This window comes from Triticum aestivum, chromosome 7A (genome assembly GCF_018294505.1).
Source record: "Triticum aestivum cultivar Chinese Spring chromosome 7A, IWGSC CS RefSeq v2.1, whole genome shotgun sequence".
NCBI classification, from domain to species: domain Eukaryota; kingdom Viridiplantae; phylum Streptophyta; class Magnoliopsida; order Poales; family Poaceae; genus Triticum; species Triticum aestivum.
The window spans coordinates 390259564-390267292 of record NC_057812.1 but is presented as its reverse complement, the minus strand read 5'-3'; the positions used below and the strand labels follow the sequence as shown (position 1 = coordinate 390267292).

Sequence of the window (7729 nt, the reverse complement as noted above, 5' to 3'; positions counted from 1 at the left end):
TCTCTCTCTCTCTATGTGGTGGTTCACTCACTCCCTCATGGTAGGTGCACTCAATGTCACATATGGTGGAGTCACTCATCTCACTCAAGTGGTGGGGGTTGTGGCTCTCCTCACAAGGGAATTGTGGCAACACATCACATATCGGGCTAGTGATGAAGTCACTCTCACTCTCAATATGGTGGCTAAAGTCACTCAAGTCATCATATGTCGATGTGGTCGAAGGGAAAATCCCATGCTCAACCATCTCATCGCCGTCGCCATGGATGAAGGCCGAAGATGGCACAACACCACTCCCGCCTCCTAAGATGGAAGAATCATCCTTGCTCATCACCATGTCGCTCGTATCCAAAGCTTGGTCCTTGATGATCTCCGTAGTTGTAGTCGTCGCCGCACCATTTTGGCAAAGAGTCGAAGTAGACCCAACATCATCAATGCCACAAAGAGGGATGGCGGTGAAGTCAAACTTGGGAGCATCGTCTTGGAGTTTGTCAGGCTTGGACATCATGGTGGTACTAGCCTCATGCTTGTTATCATGGATCTTGGTCGTCGCGAAGTGAGCTTGGGGTGGAGAGGCTTTGGCCTTCATGAGTTCTTGTTCCGCCTTGAGAGCACCAATGTAGTTGTCGTCGAGGGACTTGTAGTTCTCAAGGAAGATCGTCTTGGAAATGTCGTTGTGCAATCCCATCATGAAGTGGAACCTCATCAAAATGGGGTTGTCCACGCCGGCTCATCGCAAGGCTATCTTCATCTCCTTGAAGTACTCGTCGATGGACTTGGATCCTCGGATGGTGTTCTCCAATTGGCGTTGAAGTTGTTCTGTGTAGGTTTGAGGCACGAACTCTTGCTGCAAAGCTCTCTTCGTCTTGGGCAAACTCATGTCGTAGATCTCTGAGGGTGCGTGAAGCCACCATGTGGGCGCGTAGTCATGGAAGTTCCTTGTGGTGCACTTCACCTGATCTTCGGGAGGAACTTGATGTAGCTTGAGGTAGTCGTCCATGAGGCGCTCCCACTCGAGATACTCCTCGGGTTCTTGAGTCCCATAGAAAGGAATCGCATGGTCGATGTCGAGGTCGTAGTAGCTTGTGCAAGTCGAGGACTTGAGCTTGGGGAGCTTCTCTTGAAGCGCTTGTGGGTGAAGATGTTGTATGTCCATAGGCGAAGATGCCAAGGGAGATGGTGAAGTCGTTGAGCGGTTGTTGGTGTTGAGCTCTTGACCTTCACATTCGTGGTGGTGATGGTGTCGATGCCGATGTGACCTTGCCGGAGATGGTAGCTTGGAAGCATGTGTACTTGAGCGTCTTCTCGAAGATGAGGAAGATCGCTTGTAGGACTTGATGAGGTCTTTGATCTCCTCCATTTGATCTTGCATCTTGGTGTCGGTGGAGTTGTTCGTGGCATCGAACTCGTCGTTGTTGTTGTAGACCGAAGATGAAATGCATTGCCTATCCATCACAAGACTCGAGCAATGTGAGTGGAGAAAGGAGAAGAACTATACCAAATGTACCTTGACCGATGTTGAAGATGGATCAATGATCACTCAATGATGTAACAAGGAAATAGCACAATTGGTACCAATTCTTGTCAGTTTCTCACACCTACACAAATAAGGCTTATGGTGGAGCTCGGTGAGGATAGTGGCAACAAAAAATTGATGCAAAATTTTAGCAAGAGTCAATAATGTTGAAAGAGATTCACAAAATCGCAAGTGAAACAAGTAGACCTATAGCAATAAATGGCACACGGATAGATAAATGGGGTCATGCAACAAAGGAATGAGCTCAAAATGTGGAAAATGCTCTTGTTGCACAACTCTAGAGAGATGCTAGCACGATTGCTCAATAGGCGGATATGACACTTGTGCACAACCTATAGGAGACAAAAATGCAACGACTTCTATCCCAAGTATGCTATATATGTATGATGTTCCAGTGTTATGATCCAAGATGATCGGATATGACAATCTTATATGCAATGTGTTATGATGCTATGGCTATTTCTTACGAGCTTCTTTGTTTTTCTATTTTGCTTAAAAGCTTATTCTTTTTTTGTATGTGTATGGCCACAATGCGGAATGCACAAACCAAGATAGCGATTGGGTATATGTAGGAAAAAACTTGAGGCACAAGAGATGATATGATGATGCCAATATGTTATGGTATGTATGCAATGGGAGGTGTAGATCACTAATGTGCACATGTAATGTTGTCGACAATACTCAAATGACTAATCTCGATAGGTAAGTAACGCAAAATGGGCTAGGGGTTATCAATGTAATGGCATGGAGAATATACAATGGAGGGATACCACGATGATATGGAGGTTATGGTCCGCGGTGATGATGAGTGGCGGTAATCTTGATGGAGATACCAAGATGATGGAGACTCGTCCCTAAGTAGCCGAAACACCTTAGGAAACGGAAAAACCGCGACTCAAAATCTCAAATGTCAAATGTCAAATGGTGGTAGCGAGATGTGGTGGTGGTTTTGTGGAAGCTCAATGGAATTGCGGAATGGCAATGATGGGATGTGAGACGCAATGCGGAAGTGGAGGGTAAGGTGGTCGACTATACACGGTGTTGGGGTTGGAAGCACGGTCCCTAAGTAGCCTAAACACCTTAGGAGACACAACTCACAACACAAACAAAATTGGGTTAGGTCAGGGTGGCGGGAGTGTATGGTTGGTAAGCCTATGCGAAAGTGGTGGTGGTTGATGAATAAGCAACCATCCCTAAGTAGCCTAGACACCTTAGGAGACTCAAATCACTCCTCAAGCAACCACTAATGCGATGGGGAGAAAAATTGGTTAGGTTGCGGAAGTCGGTGGTGGTGTAGCGGATGATGTGGCGGAAGCCCTAGGCAAAGATGCCAAAATTCACAAAATTTGATGGAGTCAAAATATTTTGGTGGTATTTTTGCAGGAAGGGGGATGTCAAGAGCTTTTCAACGAGCTAAAGAACGTGAAAATCGGACTTCGGATGAATTAGTTATGGACAAAACGGTGAAACGGGGGTGGCTGAGATGTCATGATGAGGACATCAATAACATTGTTACACACTACACCACAACACTACATCCCCAATAGACAAGTCGGTAGGGAAAACAACATCCACCGACAGACAATCGGTCGGGAAAGACTATTGCCGACCGACCCTGTCTGTTGGGGAAAGTCCAAACGGGAAAGCCTTTTCCCGACCGACATATCTTTCCCGACCGGCTGTTTGACTGCCATCCAAAGCATTGTCGACCGACTTTCTGTTGGCCTTGCTATGAACTTTTCCCGACCGACTGTTCGATGGTACTTTCTTTGCCGACCGACTTTCTGTTGGCCCTACCATGAACTTTTCCCGACCGACAGTCCAACGGTACTACATTTGCCAACCGACTTTCTCTCGGCCCTGCCATAAACATTTCCCAACCAACAATAGGATGTTGTTATCTTTTGCCGACCAACAGTTCGATAGCATTTTGTTTAGCCGAGCAAGATATATTAATACCCAACCGTTATTTGGCTTGTGCCTTTCCAAACAATATCAATCAAGTTGCATATCTCATTGCAACATAGGATATCCTTATAGGTAAAAGTAACTAACTGAAAGGAAGAAGCATTTATGTTTCAATCACCAAGACAACTGATTGGTTACAAAATGATAGATGCATGTCCAATGTTTCATTGTTTGCTCCATTACACAAAATACCCAATTGACAAGACACTATATAGGTTTACAAAATGATAAAATACACAATGTTTTTGCCCCATTACACAAAATGCCTACCTGACACAAACTGCCATCTTCATGCTTACTTCCTGGTCCTCTTGTATTTCATTCCTACAAAGGATAAAAGGGTGACCGGTGAATTCACGCATTCATGGAGATAATGGAAAAATGATAATTGTATAAAGCGCCAATGGCAAAAACAAACTGGGATTTTAGTATTATAAATATAGGGCATGTTCTAATTAGAATCTGTGATGGGTTAGACATAATAAAGCATGAATGCCACACCGACCCACCATATAGCTTGTATGAATCTCCTCAATCCGCAGACCAGGAAGTATATTAAATGGAAAAGGAGCATATGCATCATCTGGCCACAAGGCAACAATTTAGCATGTCCAGACACCCAATTATTGGGAGCAACACATCCACCAAGGGACACATGAAAGTCATTTTTGAAGAAAAGACTGCACTAGTTCTCTTTCTTTTTCTTCTCTGGGGTGGAAAGACCGCACTTTGCTGCACTAGACAGCAATACATTAGGCAAAAATGATTACTATCTAATACACAACTAGAAGTTTCAATGATGAGTGCAGCATGGCCTGGGAAAAGCATTCTCAAAACCCACGTACATCAGGAGGTTATACATACTTTCCCTGCGTTAGAAATGAATTTCAATGAGAAGAATCTATCTGAAATCATTTCTAAATGCAGTACTAAGCACATGAGGACATGCAAAATACCAAACAAAAAGTCAAAAAGTATCTGAACTTAAACTACATCTGACTATTATATTCATAAAAGCATCGGAGAAAAGCATCTATACTTTAGTGCCACAAAGTAGATTAAATTGATGACCGTCCTCTAATCTCACCGCACTAAGTTGTCGCAATTGCAGGATAGATGTGGGCAAATTAACAATGACCTTTTTAGAACTAACTTGCTTATGCCATATGCATGGTAGGATCACCATTAAGCACCTGACTTGCTACTGCTCAGGATTCAGAAACTGAGAAGATTTCTCCTATACAGTAGAAAAATACTGTTAGGTCGAGGAGGTATGCACATAAATTAATTCTCAAATAGATATCAGCGTTTTAAATGGAATATCATGAAGCTTTCCTTCCCCACTAAAAAAACTAGGCGAAATTTATCTAAAGAATGTTCACTTATGATAACCAAGAGAAACTAGTATCTGTGCATACAAGTGTTTTAGAAGCAACAAATGGAGTACTAATAAATTAAAGCCCTTAGCTACACCGCTGGTCCTTTGCTTTTTTAAAAAGAACTTGCAAGCACTTCATATGTGAGTGGAGTCCTTCTCTTGTTCAGTCAATCACATGCTGCTAGAAATAATAGAAGACCTTAGCTAGCTTCATGCCATATCTTAAAATGCATCTAAGCTACACCAATGTGAGTTGCTCTGCAACATACAGATAAACAGTAAGAGATGTATTTAGAAATAAGTAACAAATTTCCTCATGGATACAATGCCCTTATAAACCAGAACAGACTACAGTTGTTAAACCTTTCTCATTGCAAAATTGCCAAAAACTAATAAGAAAAATGCAACTGTAACATCTATAGAAAAAGACTGACAATAAATTAGAACCAACTTTTCATATTTAGTCCATTTTCCAAAACTACTGAAGAAAAATAACAAAAATACTACAGCTGGAAATCTATACAAGCGAAAAGGTAAAATTAGAAGATTGATTAATACATATTAACTCTTCATTCCAGAAGTGAACTATTCTAGACATTTTACAGAACTAGTGAAGCAAATTCACAAAAAATACTACTGTAAATTACAAACTGCAAACATACGTATTTAATCTTGTTTCCAGAAACTAAAGTAAAGCTATACAAAACTAATGTTCCAAAAATACAAATAAAAGATGTTGTAAGTTTATACAAGCCTAAGAGTAAAACCTCTTAACTGATCTATTCTAGAAGTTACAGAACTACTCAAGCAAATCTATAGTGAAAATAAAACCATACAATCTTTAGAAGCATGACTGTAGAAATACAAACGGCTAGATATACATGTATTTTGACTTGATTCCATAAAAAATTGTACTATGTACTACAGAACTAGTGTTGCAAAATTATGGAAAAAATAAGTAGTAAGTCAATACAAGCCTAAGTGTAAAACCACTTAAGAACTGAAATAAGCTACAAGCTTTACTGAACTAGTTTTGCAAAAATACAGAAATACAACAGTAAATCTATACAACCATGAGTGATGCTATGTCTTCCACCCGAAAATCCTTGATTGATGCTATGTCTTCCTACCGAAAATCCTTCTGCTAGAATGGAGCATTGAGACCAACAATTTAACAAACACTTGCATTATGTTGCCCTATAGCAAGAAATAAGCAGGAGGGATAGGAACAGGGAAGGACTGGATGTGGGGAGAGAAAAAGTAAACGATCCCTTGTTGTTGGCCGGAAAGAGTAGCAAAGCTCCAGCCTCTAGGTCAATATCGTCCTCGTAGAAGTCATCGACGAAGAGGTCTATTTCCGCCTGCTTGCAGAGCCTATGTATGGTGTGTCTCAACTCTCAACTAGTTAAGAGGATGAAGATTTAATATACTCCTATGTTTGCAAGAATTCTAAAATGCTTAACTAAAAATCTGAAACATTAGTATGATTATAGGAAGTAATGAATTTTCGTAGGATACCCTTGTATTGACCTTCAAGGATCCTATGAAACAACAAATTACAATTCACAAGCTCTAAAGTTCAGAAATCAATCACAACCAGTTCATAGAAAATTAGCTAACTAAGGTTTGCTGCAACAATACTGAAAGGAATACCTGTAGTATAGAATATATTTTTTGCAATTGTAGTATCAAGCTTGTTCTTCTCAAGTTCTCATCCTCTCAAATCCAGAAATCACATTAGCAGTAGCCAGCTCTTAGACTGCATTGCCGGCTACCCCATTAGCAGATAGAGACCCTGTTTTTGAAGTTCTGCTTGAGCTTGAGCTCCCAGCCGAAGTGCTGCTTGCTTGATAGAAGTGCCACCCCAAGTCATCGCTGATCTGAACGGAGAAGGGAAAAGCAAACAAATCAACTAATGGAAACACCGATTGGGGAGGGGTGGAGAGGGGGAGGAGAGTGAGAAGAACACCCACCGTCGGGGGAGGGGAAGCACCAACAGTCAACGACCAGATCCCTCTTCAAACGAACTGGCTGGCACATATCTGAGGAAGCCCATGGTGTGGCGGCGATGGTGGCGGCTCCCGGGTGACGAGCGAGGGTGCGAGTGCTCTCTCTCGCAGGTGACCCACCTCTCTCTCTCTTTTTAACCCCCGGATCTGAGAGGGACGGCGGCATCCACCACCGCGCCTTGGCCTCTCCCCGAACTCCAGCGCACAAGCTAGGGTTAGAAGTGTTTGGGGGCTAAGCAGTGTGAGTGCAGGAGGATGAAGGAGACAGGGCAGCAACCTTGCTACCACGATGACGGCGTGCTGGAGACGTCAGGCGGTCGGCGGCAAAGGGAGTGCGTGAGAGGATTTGGGTTTGGGGAATTTGGATTTAGTCGAAGGCTGAATGAAAAAAATAGGAGGAAGAGGCTTGGCGCTGCCCGCGTGCGCAAAGATGGGCTGGCCCAATTGGCAACCAACAAGTCGGTTGGCATTAATCCCCGACCAACAGTCCGATGAAGATACAAGCTTTCCCGACCGACAGTCCAACATGAAATATCCATGTATTGCCGACCGACAGTTGGACACGATACATAAGTATTGCCGATCAATAGTTAGTTAGAAGTTTTCCCAACCAACAGTCTGTTGGCGAAATTGACTTTTCCAAACACACACCAGTAGGGAAATCTGGTGCGTGGTGTAGTGACACCTACAGCCCCTGCTGCTATACATACTGGACCAATTACTAGAGCTCACGCACGTCAATTGAATTATCAGGTACTTTCGTTTCTTGGTAACAATTTTAATGTTCATGAGAATATGATGTTGCCTAAATTGGATACATTTGTTTTGCTTACAAATGAA

At 42.5% G+C, this 7729-nt stretch overlaps 1 long non-coding RNA gene across 1 annotated transcript; it reads right to left on the bottom strand.

The window, feature by feature from the left end:
- Positions 1-3640: 3640 nt before the first annotated feature.
- On the bottom strand, positions 3641-7267 carry LOC123147032 (uncharacterized). Its single transcript, XR_006473029.1, has 3 exons — positions 6854-7267; positions 4012-6760; positions 3641-3826 (listed from the first exon to the last, which is right to left on the bottom strand). It is a non-coding gene; the product is annotated as an uncharacterized lncRNA (long non-coding RNA).
- Positions 7268-7729: the final 462 nt, after the last annotated feature.